Source organism: Plecotus auritus (genome assembly GCF_963455305.1).
Source record: "Plecotus auritus genome assembly, chromosome: 4".
Lineage (NCBI taxonomy): Eukaryota > Metazoa > Chordata > Mammalia > Chiroptera > Vespertilionidae > Plecotus > Plecotus auritus.
The window spans coordinates 42,102,637-42,125,291 of record NC_137775.1 but is presented as its reverse complement, the minus strand read 5'-3'; positions in this window follow the sequence as shown (position 1 = coordinate 42,125,291).

Sequence of the window (22,655 nt, the reverse complement as noted above, 5' to 3'; positions counted from 1 at the left end):
TGAAATCAGTTTGAAATATATTTTTATACCAAAAGTTGCTGGGTTTCTAGAGGAAGTTGGCTTTTTGAACTATTATGGGGCACTTTGGGCCACAAGGAGATGTTCAACCACTATTGACCTACTTTCGGCTGGGAAAACATTTCTGCAATGAGCTTGTCTGTGACAGGGGTTGATTCCTGTAAGAGTCCCACGTGTGCCGGGGCCTGTGGAGTGTACCCAGGTGGCAGCATAGCATTTGCCTACTGGGCTCATCAGAACTAGACAATTTTGATGTTAGTTTAGTGTCTTAGCTCAGAGCTTCTACCACCACATATTTGTAGCTACATAGACAGAGTCTTGGTGTTTACATTGCTTTTGAATGATTTTTTTTAAAATCAATAGTTCTCTTTGCATCTTGTCTCCTGGCCTGCAAGGGAAATTCATCTAGTCCTTGTTCACAGATAGGACAGCTTTTTCAGCTCTCACACTTATGTGGGGAGCCCAGCTTCACCTTCCTCACTGTCAGGCCAGAGGCCTCTGTGCCCAGCCTCATTCTGGCATTAAAGACCTGGCTCTGAGGAGTGTATCCTTGTTCCCAATACTGTGCCCCCTCCCACCTCCATGCCAGGCAGCATCACACTGCTTATGCAGATGCTTTGACTTACCTCTTCTTTTTTTTGGCACCTTAAAATTATCTTTCTTGCTTTTGAGTGTAACTGTGTATTTTAAATATTTTACTATAATTTATCTGGATTTTCTGTGTATTTGAAAAGGAGCAGAGTGGTTGCTCAAGTTTTGTCATTTCATCACCTCAACTAAAGTCCTATTACTTCAAAATTTGACCTTGTTAGGAAAAAACGTACGTTATACATTGCGTTTTATCCCACACCCATGTAGGGTGGCAAGGACTGTTGTGAATTGTCACCAAGGGTGTGGGGGTCATTGTTGCTAGGTTATGATGTCTAGAGTAGTTTGCTACTGACAGGCACTAAAGCGCTCATGCCCTGCTCTTATGATTAGGGACATCTGTTGTTCTTTACATTGGCCTAATATACACTGGAAAAGGTTAAAGCAAAGAAGATAAGACAAAGATTTTTATTCCTTATTTTCACTTTCAACCCTGAACTTGATGAGGCTCCAAATTTTAGGTCTTGTGTGTGGCAAAGTTCTTGCCAATAGACACATGAGGCCAACTAAGAGTGAGTCAGACTTCTATATCACTCACGACCTTTTTCAGTTACAAGTACAGAAATCCAACTCAAATTCTAAAAAAAAGAGAAAAGACTTTATTGGCTCACACACCTGAAAAGTCCATGGTGGTCCTGGCTGTAGAAAGGCTGGGTCCAGAGGCTCAAGCCACGTCATCCTCTCCTGGCTCTGTTTTCCTCTGTGAGAGAAACCTTTCCAGGTAACTGCTCCCACCCCCTGCCACAAAGTGCCCACCTCAGCTCTAGGTTACATCACCTCCCAGCAAAAAGAGAACCTCTTTTCCCCACTTGTTCCAACCATTTGGTGTTGTGTCTCATTGGCTGGTTTGTATCTATGCTTGTGAAGTCAGTACACTCTATTCTCCTGACCACAGCTGTTGTGCCCACTCCTGGGGCTGGGCATTGGAGGGAGGAGTGATTCCCTTCAAGAGTAATGAATATGCTATTACTGGGAGAAAAGTTGATGAATTTCTGGGCCAGCAAAAATGAACAGATGCCAATTACATGGAGCAGATCTTCTACATGAAAACAGAGTGAATTTTAACATTTGGATTTACTCCATCACAAAAGCCCCATCTTTAAGCATGGTGAAAGTTTATGTGGTACTGCTGGGTAAAAGAAGCCACTCACGTTCGATAAGAGAGACTGTGGTGAAGCTGTGTGGTCATAAGATTTACAGGCTGTTTTGGGGCTTGTTGCAGAGAAAGAAAATTGTATCAGTCTTTCTTATATTACTTTAATTCCAGAATTGCTGATATTTCTTCCAATTTTTAAAGCAGATTTTGTAGAGATTGGCCAATTACCTCATTTCCTTTAGCAACCAATTGAATGAAACTGGTGAACTTGCTCTTAGTACACCCAGCTCCTGGGTTCCTCCATCCTGTCAGTGCTCTTTCATCTGATAAGAACTTCTGTTTTGTGAGCCGCTTTTGGACACTTCAAAGACTTCCATCGTCTTTGAAATAACAAAACATTACTTTTCTGAACACTCCAAATGCAAGTGGATCATGCCCTGAGCCCCAGCGCACCTCCTTGATGTTTAGCACAGGAACTGGTGTGCTCCTTTGGTGAGGAAGAAACTCCACAAGCCATGATGACAGAGGTTGCTGCCACACCACCCCGCCCCCGGTCAAAGAAAGGCTCATCTACTGTTGTCCACACCCCCCAGAACCAAAGCCTGGAATTATCTCTTCTTTGAGAAGTTTTTGCCAAGAACTGGGAGAGGGGTATCAAGTCTTTACTACCCGGAGAGCCACTAGTTCTGGAAGACAAGTTTGAAGTGCTTAATTGGCTTTCTTCAAAGTTTCACTATCTTTTCGGGGCAGGTGTGGGCTAGAGGTATCAATAGGGAAAAAAGGGGGAACATCTGCAGTACTTGCAATAATAAGGATTTAAAAAAAGAAAGAAAGAAAGACAGGATAGCCTGGATCTTTACTATTTAGCTGTGTAAATCAGGGAACATTATTTCAGCACTTCAAATTGGAGGTTCTTCATTTTAAATATAGGATATTTCGTGATTATGAAATGACATAATATTTGCAGAGTACCCAATACAGACTAAATACTAAATAATAGTTTACTATTATTATTATTTTTAAATTTCATTATCTCTTGAGAGAGAGAGATAAGGAAAGCCCATTCTCTGAGCAAGTTGACTGGGACAGTAAACATTTGGCTTGGCCCACTTAGGTGTCTAGTTTTGGCTTTATCAGTCATGTGAACCTTGTTATTCAAAACCCTGCAGGCGATGTTAAGGATGCTGCTACTGGAGCAGAGGTAAACATGGTGAGATTAGCTAGGATTCCAAACTGCCGCCCTGGAAGAAATGGGAGGCACACAACTACATGGACTTCCCAGAACTGGAGGTGGAGTTAAGGCAGGCTTTCATCGCTTTCTCTGTAGGCAAGGATCACCTGGAAACATTATCGAACTCTTTTGAAAGGTACTTTTCAACCCACATGATTTACAACATAAAACTGGATTTATAATCCCTTCCTTTCTGATAGAAGCAATATCAGGTACACGCACCTGGCCAAAGATGGCCATACTGACTTGAGGTCGAAGGAAAGAATGCGAATTCATTCAACTGGCAGAATTTTGAAGAAATCCTGACTTTTTTCACATCTTTTTGTCTTTAGTCTGAAAAATTGAGAGATGAGGGCTCTTTTTTAAATATATTATTCCCAGTGTTATTATGATATAATCGACATACAACAAAAGCTCTGATTCTACCTGTTCCTACAAACCTGAGTCCAGGTTTTCAGCTGCTGTTGTCATTAACATGCAAGAATGTTACAGACCATCTCATGATTTCAATTTCTTACTTGGGTTAAATTTCGTCAAGGATCTCATTAAGATGTTTATTTATACATTTAAATTAAATGAAATGTGTATTTAATTGTTTTCAGGAAATAGTCATTACTTTTTTGCATAAAAAAACAGTGGATGACATGAAAAAATCTGTGTATATAAAAGTAACCTCCAGGACTCTTTCTCCAGCTCTACCCTCAACGTTGGGCAGGGGGAGATGGGATGGCGGAAGAGGGGCAAATTGTATACTTAGCTGGTACAATTTGACTGTCCTCTCTTGGCCTCAATATGTGTCAAGTATTCAAATGCTGGCGGTTTCTCTCTTGGGGTGCTTTTGTGGATTTCTTGGAGACACCTGACAGCATTCCTTGAGGTGAATAATGATAGTGTTATAGGATATTAGAAGCTAGGAGAAATCCCAGGACATGTAGAATAGGGAAACCAAGACAGATAGTTAAACAGCACTTTGCAGCCAGCTAGTAAGTTCTGTCTTCCCTAAACCAAGGACACTTAAGAGTAAATGGTTTGCACTTCTCCCCAACCAGAGAGTCAATAGCTTAAAGCACCCTACTCAGGAAGACAGATAATAGAAATCCAATTAGTGCCATTTGCCAACCACATCCAAGGACAGGCAAATTAAGAGAATAAATCTCATTTTGGTACATCAGCATAAAGCTGATGAATATTCTACTGATCCTCCCCTAAGACCTCCCCTAAATGCCCAGCCTTTAAAACCCCTGAAAGGTCCCCAGCCCGCTCTCCCTCCAGGGAGCACACCTGCGCCATTCCCTCCCCGCTGTCATTCCCTCACAGGCAGGTATCTCCTACACGTGAGACTTGCAACCAGAGCTGCAATGCACAGGGCAGCTGGTCCCAGGCTAACCCCTGAGCCTGTCTCTAAGGCCCCCTTTTCTCTGGCTTCCCAGTGAGCCAGACAGCTCTGCCTAGGCCTCCTGTTGCTCCTTCTATGCCCTTCCTTGTTTCACTGTCCTCGGTGTATTTTTGCTGCAGTTGATAAATTCTTGCTTGCTTTTCTATATTTTGTCTCTTGATTGAAATCTTTTCTTCAAGAAAACAAGAACGGAGGTCTCACTGTCTCTCCAGTAACAATGGGACTCTCCTCTTCATGTTCCTTCCCTGGGCTCTGCCCAGAGTGCACCCCACAGCATCTCTCTGCAGAGTTCCCTTTGCCAGAGGAGGCAGGCCTCTCCAGGGCTCAGTCAAGACAAACGTAAGCCTGGAGCTTTACAGCGCCCATTTGTTCCAAGAAAAACTGCAAACTTAGTAGACTGTCCTCTCTGCTGCCCCCTTTCTTGGCCTCACTGTTGAGAGTAATACCACTTCTCCTGGCAAGAAGCCAGCACTGTCCTCTGTGTCCATGTATGTCCCCAAACTCCAGGGCATACTGGCCAGAATCTCCCAAGAATGCTTCTATCTGGGACCCATGGCAACTCAGGGCCCCCGTTTCACAGCACAATAATCATTCATCAGGGGAAGAAGTACTGTCTTTCCTTCTTGCACCTAGTTTTTATTTTTGGGGTTTCTTGGGGCTTTCTCACATGGTTTGCTGCAGTGGGTGAGAAGCACTCTCTCTTCCCCTCATGGGGGAGGGGAAGGACACCCCAGCATAGACTTGACTTTGATGGTTCTCTTGAACCTCCTCTCAGATTTCTCCTCTGTTTTATAGGAGTCTGAGGTAAAAGACAGGGCTGATAATTGCTTGGCTGGTTCTGCTATATTTTAGTAAGCCTAGCATAGGTTTTCCCATTGTTCTTAAATTTGTGGCTTCAGCTGAAATTTTAAGAAAAGGAGGAAAGTTATAAACATTTGACTAAGTGAATATTTATCTCAGAGTGATTTATAGAAGCAAAAATCTGGCACCATCTTAAAAGTCCCTCAATCAAGGATTTAATAAACAAATGATGGTATTCATTAAGGATATTATGTGTTTAGGTTCATGGAAGATACTAATGATTACACTGTTAAGTAAATAAAAGAAGAACAGTATATAATCTAATCTCATTTTTGTTGAAAAACACTAGTATGTCTCTGTGTGTGTGTGTGCACTGAAAAATATTTTTTTAAAATATATTTGTATTGGGGAGGATCCAAGATGGCGGCGTAGGTAAACACCTAAACTGCTGCCTCGCACAACAATTTCAAAACTACAACTAAAAGACAAAACATCTATCACCCAGAACCACGGGAAAGCTGGCTGAGTGGAAGTTCTACAACTAGAAGGAAAGAGAAAACAGCACTGAGAGGTGCACAAGCACTGAAAAGTGGAGATACGGAGGTGCGCGAATTGGGCTGGCGATGGGCGACTGGGAGTGCTGCTTTTTTCAACCCGAAGGGAGACAAGCTCCCGATTACTCCGAACTCCAGTTTCTGGGGAGACTCGGGGGACCCAAACTCCTACGGGGTGAAGCTGGACTGTCTGCCATAGGGTTGGAAAGTGAGGGAGGCTTGCTTGCAGGGCTGTGCGCAGGAATAATTGTTTACTGTGCTGGGGCCGGGACACGGGGACACGGGGACACGGTCGGAGACGCAGAGCCGGCTAACTGGCAGCCATCGCTGTTTGCCACGCCCTAGCCTAGTGATGCCCTAAGACCCCGCCCTGCACAATCTACAAACCCACCCAAGCTCCAAGCAGTGGCTTTAGCATATGAATGGCCTGCCCTATCACAGCTTAACCTAGCAAACTTGCAGCCCGGGTCAGACAGCTCCAAAACCTCCAAACCCCAAGCAAAGAGGAGAAAACTGTAGTTCTCGCTATAGCTCCTGCTGGGTGGCCTCAGACAGTAGCTGACCTGCACCCCATTGGAGATCCAGAAGTCAGTGTACCTAGTGGTCAGTGTAAGACACCAGATTTCAACTCCTCACATCCATAAGTGACACATTCAAGAGGCAGACTCAGTGAGCACGAAAGCCCCACTGAAACAAGTCCTGCACCATAAGCGTGTCTCCAGCACAGCAGTTCTTCCATTATAGACACAGCGGGTCCTCACAGCCAATTGGCCTGGAGGTCAATTCCTCCCAGTGTACCAACAGCAATCAAGGCTTAACTATACCAAGACTTTGCACTCAGCCCACAAAGGGGTGTACCAAGAGCATCCACTTCAGGTGATTGGGGAGAGCTACTGGCCCCTATAGGTCACCTACCACACAAAGCCACTCCATCAACACAGGGAAGCAACAAAATGCGGAGACAAAGAAACACGTCACGAATGAAAGAAATGGAGGAAAGCAAACTACTGGACGACATAGAGTTCAGAACCACATTTATAAGGTTACTCAAGAATCTTCTAAAAACTGCCGAGAAACTTGATGAGACCTCCGAGGAGCTTAGTGAGACCTTCAAGGACCTTAATGAGAATGCCAAAAAAATGGAAAAGGACCAGTCAGAAATTAAGCATACACTGTCTAAAATAAAGAATATACAGAAACTCAACTGTAGATCACCGTACCCCAAGAATCAAACCAAAGATCTGAAATATGAGAAAACAAAAAACACCCAACCATAAAAACAAAAAGAAAAAAGAATCCAAAAATATGAAGATAGTGTAAGGAGCCTCTGGGACAACTTTAAGCGTACCAACATCCGAATTTTTGGGGTGCCAGAAGAAGACAGAGGGCAAAATATTGAAAACCTATTAGAAGAAATAATGACAGAAAACTTTCCCTACCTGGTGAAAGAAATAGACTTACAAGTTCAGGAAGCACACAGAACCCCGTACAAGAGGAATCCAAAGAGGATCACACCAAGACACATCATAATTAAAATGCCAAGGGCAAAAGACAAAGAGAGAATCTTGAAAGCAGCAAGAGAAAAACGGTTAGTTGCCTATAAGGGAGTACCCATACGACTGTCAGTTGATTTCTCGGCAGAAACTATGCAGGCCAGAAGGGAGTGGCAAGAAATATTCAAAGTGATGAACAGCAAGAAGCTACAACCAAGATTACTCTACCCAGCAAAGCTATCATTCAGAGTTGAAGGTCAGATAAAGAGCTTCACAGATAAGAAAAAGCTAAAGGAGTTCATCACCACCAAACCAGGATTACATGAAATGCTGAAGTGTATTCTTTAAGAAGAGGAAGAAGAAGAAAAAGGTAAAGATAAAAATTATGAACAACAAAATGACATCAAATACATACCTACCAACAAGTGAATCTAAAAATCAAGTGAATAAAAAATCTGAAGAACAGAATGGACTGGTGAATATAATAGAATCAGGGACATAGAAAGGGAGTGGACTGACAATTCTCAGGGGTAAGGGGGTGTGAGGGGTGCGGGAAGAGATTGGACAAAAATCTTACAACTATGGATGAAGACAGTGGCGGGGGGTAAGGGCATGGGGTGGGGTGGGGAATCAGGTGGAGGGGAGCTATGGGGGAAAAAAAGAGGAACACCTGTAATAATCTGAACAATAAAGATTTATTTAAAAAAAACAAAAATATATTTGTATTGATTTCAGTGAGGAAGGGAGAAGAGATAGATAGAAACATCAATGATGAGAGAATCATTGATCAGCTGCTTTCTGCATGCTCCACACTAGGGATCAAGCCCGAAACCCAGGCATATGCCTTGACTGGGAATCGAATTGTGACCTCCTGGTTCATAGGTCGACACTCAACCACTGAGCAATGCTGGCTGGGCTGAAAAATCTTTATAATGGTTATCTCTAGATGTGGCATTATGGGAACTTTAATTTCCTACTCATTTCTGGTTTTTTTCCCTTTCAGTTTTATTGAGTTATAACTGACATACAGCATGGTATAGGTTTAAGGTGTCCAGCATAATGACTTGACTTCCATATATCGTGAAATAATCACCCCAATAAATTTAGTTAACACGCATCATCTCATGTAGACACAAAAAAGAAAAAAAATTGCCCATGATGAGAACTTTTAGTATCTACTTTCTTAGCAACTTTCAGATATACCATACAGCAGTGTTAATTACAATCATCATGTTGTACATTACATCCCAGTACATATCTATCTTAAAACTGGAAGTTGGTACCTTTTTTACTACCTTCATCCTTATCTCCCTACCTACACCACCTCTGGTAACCGTAAATACAGTATATCTCTTTTTCTATGAGATTTTGTTTTAAGATTCTATATATATTGTGTTTCTTGAATTGTTTTACATTGAGCATGTTTTATTTTAACAGAAAAAGCAATAGTGGAATTTACATTTTTTGAGTACTAGATTTAAAAAAATTAAAAATATTTTAAAAGAAAGGCTACAGACTGGCAGCTGAGACGGTGAAGAGTGAGGAAGAAAATGTGGCAGCAGAGCTGAGACTGGGTGAGTCAAGAGAGGCATCTAGGGTGTGAAACAGAAGGAGATGTGCACTCTCAGGGTCATGCCTCTCTTGCCTCACCCTAGTCCTAGCCCTGTGTGTCTAAAAAAACCCAAAGCGCAAATTGTGAAAGGTATTGCTCTGTTTGTCCCCCAGACTATCAGCCTAGACAGGGGAATGAATGTGTGTGCCCCAAAGTCTAATTTCTGTAAAGATAATCAAAGGCTCTTAGACTTTTCCTGCTGCTTTATCTTCCATCATTGGTGTAGGGCTGAAGTGGATATCTTATCAGTTCTTTATCATTAAACCTCAGACTTAATTCTAAATTCCTTTTCCAAACTCCACTTTTGTTTCAGCCTGAACCTCACCATCAACTCACAGCTGTTAACTACCATAATGACAGCACGAGTTTGGCAATGACCTGGGTTCACGGTTATGGATTCAGTAGGCATTTGTTACACGTATAGAGTAAACAGTACCATGAGAAAGATAAAGAAATATAAGAGTTAACATAATGTTTCCTTCAAGTTTCAAAGTGATAAGATGGTCACACTGGGAAGTTAAGCACAGAAATGTTACTCCAGTAACTCAAAACACAGCCTCTAGAAAGCTCAATTCTGATTTATAATTTAAAAAGTCCCAAGGCAGGAAAAAAAATTCGCTGAGCAGAAAATATATCTGTTTTGAAGTCTCTATTTCTTTCTGTACACAGGAAGTGGAAGCAGTCCCTAAGGCCAGATCATATATAATTTAAATTGTCTCTCTGCAGGTGCTGATCTAACAAACTTCACTCTCTGATTTACTCTGTAGTTCTCCCTAAGTCTAACAGGTTGGAAACTTTTAATATTAACTTATAAGAGTTGACATCATACAGAAGTTCTCCCGGCCAGCTCAGACTATTAAGTGGAATAATTTTGTACATTTGAATATAATTCCAAATATTGAAGGAAAAGGTGAACAACATTCAGCATACTCCAAGGGCAAAAAGCACGTTCATCCCTTGGCAAAAATTGCTGTAAAAAGTGGTTATATTTTTGGTAAAGTTACATTTGGGGGGAGCTTCCATTTTCTGGCATATTCACTTAGGGGAAAACCCCATTTGCTGATAATGCGGGAGACCAGAGGCATTAGGGTGAGAGTGGGCTGTGCCCACACAGCAGTGAGGAGAGCAGGAACTGCAGACATGCAGAAAGGATTGCTCTCTGGGAGGCTTCCTGGCATTGCAGGAAGGTTTCACGAGGGATGAGTGTGAGCTGCAATGGAGACAGGAAGCCATCCCACTGAGGGAGTCAACACAGCCCGGAGAGAAGCAGTGAAGTGGATGGGAGGCCCAGGAAGGTGAGCAGGAGAGATGATGGTCACGATTCAGACCTCAAGGTATAAAGTCCCAGATTTGTGAGGCTACAGTGACACTGGAAAGTGAGAGTCATGTATTAGCAAATCATGAAGGGAAAATCATTACAAGTTAGCAGTTGACTGGATATGGATAATGGGAGCAGACATGAGTAGAAAATGATTTCAGGGTTCCAAGTTTGGGAGAGGAAGTTACCCTTGCCATGTCCTTAATAAAACTTGATGTAAAATCATTTTTTTTGTCAGTTAGGGAGATGGGTGGTGGAAACCATATTTCTTTATATGTGATGAGTTTAAGTTGGTAGACACCCATACCTGTGCATGTGTTTTTTGGGTTGCAATTGGTGGTAGGACCACTGGAGCTAAGCCTGGGAGAGTAGAGCCCCTAGCCTTCATAAGAGGCCCTCCAAAGAGGAGGCTATGCATTGGATGTCCTTCAGACCCTACCTCAGATGTGACTCAGTGTCTTGTCCTATTAATCTGTGGACTAGGATCTCAAAGTATTTTGATTGTAGGCTTCTGCTCTCACCTTGTCACCCAGATTCAGCTTTCTTTCAGAATTCTGAGCCTTACTGTATGTTTATGTTTATTGTTGTTGTTTTTTTACCTCTCCTCATTAGAATAAAAAAATAAAAAGATAAAAAGATAGAATCTTAGGGTTCCTTCTATTTAGGAAATAAAGTCTTTTTCTCTTATTACCAAGTTAAGCAGTTATAACTTGCCACTAGACTTCAAATATGAGAAAATCATATAATTGCAATTACTATTAATTTATAAAATATATTTTTGAAAACAGAAAAGATTTGTCACGAAACCATTTGTCATGAATCATTCCAATGGATTACTCATTGTCTCCTTTCACTTCCCCATCAAATAGTTTGTTTCTGAGAGAAAAGGAAGATATTGATTAACCTAACTAAACACTTGGATTCCCCACTTAAAATGCAAGCAACTCAGAAAGAAAACACATATAGATTTATTATTTGTCTGTCATTGGACCAGCCATAGGCAAAGGGGTGGAGTCTGACATTGACCCTTTTCCCCCTTTCACTTGGCTTTCTCTGCATTTTCTCCCTTTGCCTCCTCACTGCAGATCCCAGGATTTTCTTGTGGTTCTATATCAGAAAGATGATCTAATAAAAGTAAAAATACAGAAGAACTATTCACTTACTGTGTGTTCTGGGTATAGGTATATTAACATTTTTAAGTCTCATTATTAAGTACTAATAAATTACTTACTAAAAGGCTAAGCAATTAAGATATCTCCCAGCAGTATGTGAAAGCACTGAAATTATTAATTTTAAAATTGGCGACTCCACTTGAATGCCACTTCTGCCTACAGTACACACATATTTCTTTGTAGCCCAGAACACTTTTGCACTTAGTCTTTATATGTTTATCTTCTTAGCCATTGCTGAACTCTTGAGTGCAGGAACCATGTTTTTGAATCTCTAGTGCCCAGTGTATTTCCTGGCACCAGAGGATCTCAATAGATGTTTAATGAATGAAGGAATGGTCCAACGGCATCTGATTCAAGTGCATACCCTATTTCCATGTTCACTGTTCATCTCTCCATACCCCCTTCTCAGAAGGTGAGGTAGGACAGAGACTGGGCTAAACACACCAGGGAGTAGAGGATGAAGAAGAATCCAGAGAGCCTTGAGGAGCCCTGTCTGGAGATGGGAAGTGGAAGTAGGGCGAGAACCTAAAAATCAGAGCTTATCAGCAAAAATGGCCAGAGAGCCAGGCCCACAGCCATGGGAGGAAAGAACTTTGAGAATGAAATTAAAAAAGTGCAGTGAGTTCAAGAAGAATGAGGGCTGACAAGGATTTAATTTAATGAGGAAGAGGTCATGGGAACATTTGCGTGTTGAGTTTCCTAAGAGTGATAGGGTCAGAAACTGGCTAGTGAGGAGTTAAGGTGTGAATAGATGCTGAGGAAATGCAGGCAGGAAGTATAAATGATGCATTTTACAAGTTTGGAAATAAAAAGAAGATAAGGAGAACTTTTGGAATATGTTAAGATTCTCCTGTTTTTGGTAGGAGTGTATAGGAAGCCTTGATACTAAGATATTTTGATTTCCATTTCTTTATGATTTTTCTATTAAAAGTAATGTTTTTAATAGAAAATTTATACATTTTTCACATTGTATAAATGCAGAGAGGTGAAAAGAAAAAGTCCCATTCTTCGGAGGTAGTTGGTGAATCATCTTCAACATTTCAGTAGGTTCTTTTTTTTTTTTTTTTTAGCTTTCCCCCCCCCATGCATATTTTTGGGAAATAATAGAATTATTCTGTATGACTATATGCATATATTAAAATGCCCTTCATTTTTTTCACTTAAAGTGTATTATGAGAATTTTTCTGTGTGATTATTTCTCAAAAAAATAGATTAATGACTGCAAATTACTTCACTGTGTGCAGAACTGATATATGGCAGATGACCATCAATAAAATGTACTGTTCAACTTCCACTTGTATTGGTTGGGTGTCTGTTTTAATTAGTTGGTATCTCATTGTTATTTAAATATTTTTAATATTATCTTGATTATACCAGTATCTACTTCTATAATATAATAATTATATTAAAAAAACTATAAGACTTTTAAATTTCAATGTAATACCCATTTCTGCAATTTGTCCTGTATCCCTGTTTGCATACTTGAGAAAAGAGATACCTCATATTTTCTATTTTTTAAAAGTTAGGTAGATTTATATAAATATCTTCATGGTTTAGCCCTTAACTAGCTGTCCTGTCAACATTACTAGTATTAGAAGTGTTTCATACTGTATTTTTTTTAATAAATCTTTATTCAGATTATTAAAATTGTTTCTCCTTTTTCACCCCATAGCTCCCCTCCACCCGGTTCCCACCCCACCTTCTGCCCTTACCTCCCCCCCACTGTCCTCATCCATAGGTGTATGATTTTTGTCCAGACTCTTCCTGAACCCCCCATACCCCTTTCCCCCTGAGAATTATCATTCCACTCTCTTTCTATGCCCCTGATTCTATTATATTCACCAGTTTATTCTGTTCATCAGGTTTGTAATTCACTTGATTTTTAGGTTCACTTGTTGACAGATATGTATTTGTTGTTCATAATTTTTATCTTTACTTTTTTCTTCTTCCTCTTCTTTAAGAATACCTTTCAGCATTTCATATAATACTGGTTTGGTGGTGATGAACTCCATTAGCTTTTTCTTATCTGTGAAGCTCTTTATCTGCCCTTCAATTCTGAATGATAGCTTTGCTGGGTAGAGTAATCTTGGTTGTAGGTTCTTGCTACTCATCACATTGAAAATTTCTTGCCACTCCCGTCTGGCCTGCATAGTTTCTGTTGAGAAATCAGCTGACAGTCGTATGGGTGCTCCCTTGTAGGTAATTAACTGTTTTTCTCTTGCTGCTTTTAATATTCTCTCTTTGTCTTTTGCTCTTGGCATTTTAATTATGATGTGTCTTGGTGTGGTCCTCTTTGGATTCCTTTTGTGTGGGGTTCTGTGTGCTTCCTGGACTTGTAAGTCTATTTCTTTCACCAGGTGGGGGAAGTTTTCGGTCATTATTTCTTCAAATAGGTTTTCAGTATCTTGCTCTCTCTCTTCTTCTGGCACCCCCATAATTCTGATGTTGGTACGCTTGAAGTTGTCCCAGAGGCTTCTTACACTATCTTCAACTTTTTGGATTTTTTTCTTTTCTTTTTGCTTTTTCGGTTGAGTGTTTTTTGCTTCTTTGTATTTCAATTCTTTGACTTGATTCTTGTGTTCCTCTAGTCTGTTTTTGGGTCTCTGTATAATAATTTTTATTTCAGTCAGTGTATGTTTAATTTCTAGTTGGTCCTTTTTCATATCTTCGAGGGTCTCGTTATATTTATCGGCCTTTTCTAGGATATTCTTAAAAAGTCTTATAACAGTGGTTTTGAATTCTATATCCAGTCGTTTGTTTTCCTCCATTTCTTTCGTTTGTGATCTGATTCTTTGTCTATGCTGGGAGAAGTTTGGTGCTGGAGACAGCCTTATAGGATTAGACTTGCCAAATTGCAATAGCCTCTGTGCTCAGCTTAGATGGGGTGGAGTCTCAGGGCGGAGCAGACAGTCTTAGCTTCCCGTCAGCCTTGCCCTTGCGTGCACGCGCGCACCTTCAGTCCTCTGACTTCCCCGGCTCCCGAGTCTCCGCCCGAGAGTCCAGATTCCCCCCCACAAGAGCATGGGTCCCCAGGGGCTCGCCTGGAACTGGGGTTCAGTGCAGTCAGAACTGGGGTTCAGTGCGGTCAGGGGCTTCCTTCCCCCTTTCTCCAGAGAAAGTCAGCCAGGCTCTCAGCCGCCCTTCCTCTCTGTGCGCACAAAGACCCTTTGCCGTACCTCCAATTCTCTGTGAGCTTTTCTCTTTCCTTCTAGTTGTAGAATTTTCACTCGGCCAGCTTTCTTGTGGTTCTGGATGGTGTCCGTTCTGTCTTTTAGTTGTAGTTTTGAAATTGTTGTGCGAGGCAGCAGTTTAGGTGCTTACCTATGCCGCCATCTTGGTTTCTCCCTATTTTTTATGAATTCAAAATTTTAGTAGCTTTTTAAAAATAATTCTCCTTGCCCTGGCTGGGTGGCTCAGTTGGTTGGAGTATCATCCCGTACACCAAAAAGGTTGCAGGTTTGATTTCCAGTCAGGACAATACCTAGGTTGTGAGTTCAATTCCTGGTCAGGACATGTATGGGAGGCAACCTATTGATGATGTTTCTCTCACATTGATGTTTCTCTCTCTCTCTCTTCCTTCCTTTCTCTCTAAAATTCAATAAAAACATATCCTCGGATGAATATTAAAAATAATAATTCTCCTTTTCCAGATATTTGTGCTCCTTTTTTTCTTGGTATTCTGACATATTCCATTTCTCTTCCATCTCACTCTCCTTTTTTTCTTTTACTATTATTAATTATTATTATTAATTTCTTTATTGATTAAGGTATTACATATGTGTCCTCATCCCTCCATTAACCCCCCCAACCTCTCCCCCACTCATGCCCTCACCCCCCTGGTGTCCATGTCCATTGGTTAGGCTTATATGCATGCATACAAGTCCTTTGGTTGATCTTTCCCCCTTACCCCCACCCTCCCCTACCTTCCCTCTGAGGTTTGACAGTCTGATCGATGCTTCTCTCTCTCTCTCTTTTTTAAAATAATGTGGGAGCTTAAAATTCCCAGTTCCTTGTTTAAAAAGCATGTTAAGTATTATTTGGGCAAATAAAGCTCTTTATGTGGCAGCATTGTCAAGAATCTAGTAGATCCATTTTTGTTTTGTTTTTCTCAGGAACAAAAAGTACAGATAGTCCTTCTGCCTCTCTAACTTGGGACAATTCATGCATATTTTCATCTACTGTCTCTCTGTCTGCTGGGGATGATGAAAGATGGTCCCTGCCTGCAAGCGGTTCTTTTCAAGTAATGGGACTGATTGAATGAGTAGATAACAATGTGAAAATGCTATTAACAAGCATCGAGATTAAGTGCCTAAAAGCAATGTGACTCACACCATCAATCACCCTTTTTAAGAGCTTCACGTTAGAATAGTGGTGTTGCAATGAATGGTAAAGGAGGTGAAGAGCAGGTACTTTTTAAAGGCCTTCAGAGGGGAATGGTGACCAGCATACTTTCAAAGTGAACTGTTCCTGTGGACAAGTTTAACAAACTCTTGGAGGCCACAATGCCCCCATTTGACATTTTGCTGCCCTAATGTAGTTTTTGGTGTGTGCAAAAGATGCATTGACCTTTTGATGACCCCTGGATCTGTGGAAAATAATGAATTGATCTTGGAGAATCATAGACGGGAATAGTAGAGGGTCTTGATTTTACCTGTACACTAAAAGGAACTTGACTCATCGAAGTAAGTGATGGACTTGATTGTCTTTATGACCAAGACATTTTCATAACAAATACATCTTGCTAAGATATCTCCCAGCTACAGTTCAATCATTCAGCTTGTTCCTTTATCTTTCTTAGGTAAATTCTGTAGAAAAAAAATTTTTCATCTGTAGAGTAATTTTTATGTAAAACTCTCCTGCAGCAGAAACATTTTTATTTTTGTTATAGATATAGATATAAATATAACATTTATGCCTATTTATTGTCAATATAAGAGATGCATTGAAGCACTAAAATGACCTACGTTTGGCACTAGTGAACTTTTCCAGTTGAACTATGGGGGGAGCTATTTGTAAAATACTGGGAGATTAAATTTACTTTATTTTTCTCCATTCTCCTCCTCCTTTCTCTCCCTTCTCCACCTCTCTCTTTCTAATGTTATGATTTAAGACAACCTAATATATAAAAAACAAAACTATAGAAACAAGGCAAGCTCTAGCTGGTTTGGCTCAGTGGATAAAAATAAGGCAATCCAGGACCATTTGTATTGCAAAGGATTCTCTGCTTTGCTAAATAACTTCCTTTAACTAGAAACTATAAATAGTATTTGTTTTATAAAATTTCTTGTCCAAACAATTTTTTTAGGAACATAGAGTACAAGCACAATACAATGTGTTTTTTCCTCCTACTTTGTACCCTCTTTGAAGGATAATCAATCAACTGGTTTTTCCTGAACTTCCAAATAAAAATACAAGAGTTAACAATGTACATTTTAATAAAAAAATCTAATGGTGGCACAGACTCACATGATCATTTTACTCCAGTGAAAAGCCAGAATTGTTTCTATTCATTCACTCATTGAACACATTAAAAAAAAGTTTTTAATTTATTTCAGAGAGGAAGGGAGAGGGAAAGAAAGATAGAAACATCAATGATGACAGAGAATCATTGATTGGCTGCCTTGTGCATGTCCCCTACTGGGGACTGAGCCGGCAACCTGTGCATGTGTCCTGACCAGGAATTGAACTGGGGACTTTTTGGTTCGTGGGTCGATGCTCAACCAACTGATCCACACTGGCTGGGCCATTGAACACATTTTAATGAGCATGTAAAGAGCTCCCTGTCCTCCTGCTGAGGCCACCATTCACAATCACCATCTTCTCCTCCCCCATCCCCACCGCAAGTGGCCTAGATCAGTGGTCGGCAAACTGCGGCCGAGATTTGCCGCTCTGTTGACTAATGAGTTTGCCGACCACTGGCCTAGATGACCAACCCCAAAGGAGGTTACAGTGAGACTGATTATTCGCCTCTCCTAAAGAGACTAATTAGGACTAACCCTGTCAGGCTCTGCATGCCTGTCTACCTTAGTCATCACCAGAAACCCAACCTCTCTGGTCACTCCTCATTGGGGTTTTCTCTCCATACTGTTTGAATTCCCCTCAAGTTTTTTCACTGTATCATCTGCTACTTGGGTGCATCACTGGGTTGGGTGGGGGGAGAACAGGGGGGAGGGGAGTGCTTTCACAAGTACCATCTCATTTAACTCATAACAACACTGTGACATGCCATATCATCATCCTTATTTTATGGATGAAGAATCTGAATATCAGAAAAAATGTCTTGCCCAAGGAGATACTAGATGTGGCAGAGATGGTATTTTAAGTAAGGTCCTCTGATACCAAATCAGATTCTCCTTTCACTCTAAAGACACAGTGACACACAAATGTTTGGCACACAGCAAGTATATCGTCCTTCAGTTCATTGTCCTTTCCACACATCAAAGCATCATCCTAAACTCAAGTGCAGTTTGGCAAAGCTGAGAGGCTGTGAAGCTCTTTGTGGAAGTAACCAGATAGGGTGTTCTGAGAGGTGGTGGCTTCTCCTCCAACTTTTTATCAGATAAACAGGAGTATCCTTTCCTTTGATCTTTTGTGAAATAGGTTGCTCATTGAGGTTCTGGAAGCAACCGAAACTAGCCATTCACTTGGTTTGAAAACATCTCTTTTGGGGGATTATTACAGTGTTTTAGACTTTTTGAAATAAAAAGCTATTTTGTAGGGCTGCCAGAGGTGATAACTAGAAATTTTACCCTCTAACAAAATTATGTTCTTTTCATTTCCTTCCATTTTCTGGCGCTGTGTGGAATATATTGTCATCCATAGACTTGCTAATTGGGGTCCAGTCTGAATAATGAGAGGATGGCATATATGTCAGTGTGTGTTTTTGAAAGAAGGGAAAAATAGATGTCATGGACAAAGCCAGCTAACACAGAGAGCAAATTAAATACTGAAGTTCACAGGAGGGCTGACCTGGATAAATCACTAGAGTCAAATGGTTGTGCCTCAGTTGTCCCTTTTATGTAATAATCTTTCAGGAAATATAAACTAACAGAAGGACAGATGTCCATACTGTGTATGAGGAAATTTCCTATCTTCTGCCAGAATTATATAACATAACATAAATCTAATCAAATACCATAGTGGTAATGCAAAAAGATGCCAAATTTCATACAAAACATTTTGAGTCACTTATTTACATCCAAAATATGGCTTTTACTTGTAGTTATGATTACTGTGGGACACATTCTTCTCTAAACATAAAAGTATCTGAATAATAAAATTATTTTACTATTAAAGTGGAGGCTGCATAGTACATTAGGGAGTTAAATGGCTTTTGAATAGGGCGGGCTGGGTTCAAATCCCAGCTCCACAACTTCCTAGCTGTGTGACTTTAGGTGTTAAGCTAATTGTTTAATCTCTTTGAGTTTGACTGTCAGTTTTCTTATCTTTATAAAATGTAGGTAATAACACCTATCTCAAAGGTTTGTGGGAAGGATTAAATTAAAGATAGTAGATGTAAATCACTTAGCACAGTTCTTGGGATACAATGATCACCCAATGAAAGGCAGTTATTACTATGAAACTATAATTATCTTAAGTACTTACTACTGCTGATTCTGTTTGTCCCCCCGCTACTGCCCTAGTCATTTAAAATAAGATAAGCCCTGTCTAGGTGGCAGAGTTATTTGGAGCATCATCCAGTGCACCAGAGGGTTCGGTCCCTGGTCAGAGTACATACTGGAGGCAACTGATTGATGTCTCTCTCTCTCTCTCTCTCTCTCTCTCTCTCTCTCTCTCTCTCTCTCTCCATATATATATATCCTTATATACTAGTATATCCTTATATATGTCCATGGATATATATAGATATATCCATCTCTATCTCTATCTCCCCTTTTCTCTCTCACTAAAAATCAATAAAAACATATCCTCAAGTGAGGATTAAAAAAGATCCTATCTAATAAAGACGGAATATGCAAATTGACCATCACTCTGTGACAAAATGATGGCACTCACAGCCAATAAGGAGGGAATATGCAAATTGACACGACAAAGATGGTGGCGGCTGAGCTGGGATGCTTGTGTCATCGCCATGGCGCGGAGCTGCTGGGGTGGGGTGGGACGTCTGCTATGGGGGGGGGGTATAGGGGGGTGGAGGGAGCTACAGGAGGGCGGCAGGGCTGGAGTGAAAGCGAAAGGCGGTGGCCAGAGGGAAAGCCTGGGGCCTGGGTGCCAGAGGGAAGCCAGTGCTGGCAGCCAGTGGAAGGAAGGCCTATTCTTGCACAAATCTTCGTGCATTGGGCCTCTAGTAAATAAATAAATTAAAATAAGATACAAAATTTGAAATATATGTGTCATAGAAACATGGATCTTTCTAAAGTATATCTATTCAGACTGTAGTTCCACCTAATAAATTCTTAGAACAGCTGGGTTTTCTGTGGATGATTTCTCTAAGAAATGACCAAGTGTGACATTAAAAAAAAAAGATATTTTTAGCAGAAGACTATGTGGCTGTATCCTATTTTGATTATCTATTGCTGCATATCATTTATCTTAAAATTTGATGATATAAAATATCAGTCATTTTATTGCTTCTAATGATTGGAATTTGAACAGCATAGCTTGTCTCTGCTCTGCATGATGTGTGCTGAGGCTGGTCCTTCTGAAATAGCTCCTTCAGCCACATGCCTTACAACTCAGCTGAAATAGCTGGGAGCAGTTCTACCAGGGCCATATGCCCAGGGCTTCAGTTCTTGCTGTAGCTCAGGTTCCAGGTTCTCCCCCACAACTCCTCTCCATGTGGCTTCTCCTCCAGGGTAGAAGGCAGCTCAAAAGGGGAAGATAACTTCACCCCTCAATGTGAGAAGCAGCATACAGTACCAACATGGGGGAATTGTTGGGGACGTCTCTGGAGACTAGTTACCACAGCCTCCTAAAAATGTGTCCATCTAATCCTCCCGTTTAGTTTCCTAATCCCTACTTTGGAATTAATCTCTCTCTAAATGGTCTAGAACCTTTCTAAGTCATGTATAAGTACATTCTTAGGAGAAATTTTAATCTTTCATTCAATTCAGGTACCTTCTTCACATAGTCTTTCTAAACTGAAACATTCAGATTCCAAACTGTCTTGGGAATTATGCCTAAAATAGACTCTAAAATGAGATTACAGACCCAGATGACTAAACAAATGGCATGTTCTGGTTAAACAAATACACCAACCTGAAACGTTGCTTTGGGTTTTAATTTATTGACTTAATATAGCCTGCATACAGGTGAGATTACACCAGGAGGAAGGGACTATATATGTGGAAATGACCAGATTGCTTTGTGGTTTGTTGTATTTTTGTTTTTGAGTATTTTAAATATTTTGTCATGGAACTTGTCCTGTGAAGATGCCCAGGCTCACCTGGAATATGTCTGTACCCTGCAGCATCCACTGTACCAAGGGTTGGCTGGCTCCCTGGGAATTTTGTCAGGGCCAAGAGCTGGTGTGGGTCCACTCTGGACTCACAGAAACAGATGTTATCAGTGGGTGCTGATGACACGATGAATCTTCCTCCCACAGGTTGTGTTGACCTGGAGGGTTTTTTTTACATTGTTTATTTAGGCATCAATTAGATTACAAGTGCTGTGGGCAGGGCCCTGTTTTATAGGTAACATCCCTATAAATACCGATGTGTTTCTAATGGACCAGAATATTAATTTCAGCATGGCAAAACCATCTCTGTCTTCTAGATGCCTCTTGCCTCCTGAAGCTCTTTGAGAGTGAAATATTCCAATCAACACTGTCTCTCAATTGTACCTCATAACCTAGATTCCTTAGGAGATGAGTCACCATTATAATACTCAAATGGTAGCTTTTCTCCCCTCCTTTATACTTCCATTAATGTTTGCTGCCTGGTTTTGTTCACTTCAGAAAATTTAAATAGCAAAAGGTCCAGCAAGAGAAATTACACAATTTTTTAAAATATACTTAGTAGTTTTGCAGTTTGAAGAAAATCATATTGTGCTTCAAAACTCGTCTTTACTCCCTTCCTCTTTCCTCCCTCCTTTCCTTTATCAGACATTTATGGAGTGTCTTCTGTGTGAATTCACTGCACTACAAGCTGTTGGGGGCACAAAGATGAAGGATACCCAGAACCTACCTTCTAGGGAGTATGTTCTCAGGATAATTAGTAGGTTATTGTGGGGCTTGAACACTTGTGGGTTGGGAATGTCATACTCCAGTACAAACACAGAAGTTATTCTGGTGAGTGTACTCTTGGAACTGACCCAGAGATAAAAACCAGGGAGTTTTCTTACAGAATCCTGGTAATGAGACCCACCAGGTGTACCTAAGCCTGTCTTCCTTTGACCCCTGACTTGGCCTCTGAGGCCTCTTTAATAAACTTCTAGGCTTGACATATTCTCTTCAAAACATCCCAATACTTCTCAGAAACAATTAGATGCCATTTTCTATTCTTATACTAATATCCTCTCTCTCTCTTTTTACAAAAAATAAGATGACTCTTACTTTAAACCTTCAAGTCAAGGTTGCTGTGGGGATTACTAGAAAAGATATAATATACATAAAAACACCACTTCCCCAATTATAACGTGCTACACAAATATAAATGTTTTGTTACAATTCACCTCTTCTGCTAACAGTAGAAAGGAGACTAAAAGCTGTTTGGAAGCCTAGGCTGGTTTGGAAAGTTTGAGCTCTGGTTCTCCTGACACTTTTGGTTATTGGCTGGAGGTCCCGGTCCCTTACCATGTGGGCCTCTCCTTAGGATGACCTAGAGCTGGCTTCCCCAGGAGCAAGTGATGAGAGAGAAGCCACAACATTGTGATCTAGCCTTGGAAGTGAGATAACATCACTTGTGTATGAGAGGGACATGCACAAAGGCATCCATACCTGGAGGAGAGGACCATGGGGAACACCTTGGAGGATAACTGCAACAGTCAAGAAAATTAAGCAAATAGAAGACTTGTTCAGATTTGGACCTACATCTAGGACTGTGGGTGAATTTTTCCCGTCTTTGAATTTATCCAGACTTGGATAAACTTGAGCTTACGGTGTGTAATAATTATCTGTTAATATTTATTAGAGTTTTTAGAGTGCTTATTCCTCTTCAATGAAGGTTATAAAAATGCAAAAAGAAGTTACCCTGCCAAGCAAACTTATAGGAGTTTATGATCTAAAACAGGGGTTAGCAAATTTTGTCTGTAAAGGGCCAGGTAGTAAATATCTTAGGAACTGTCAACCATCCAGTCTGGGTCGCAACTGCTCAGTTCTGCCATTGCAGCCCAGAGGCAGCCACAGACACTTCTGTG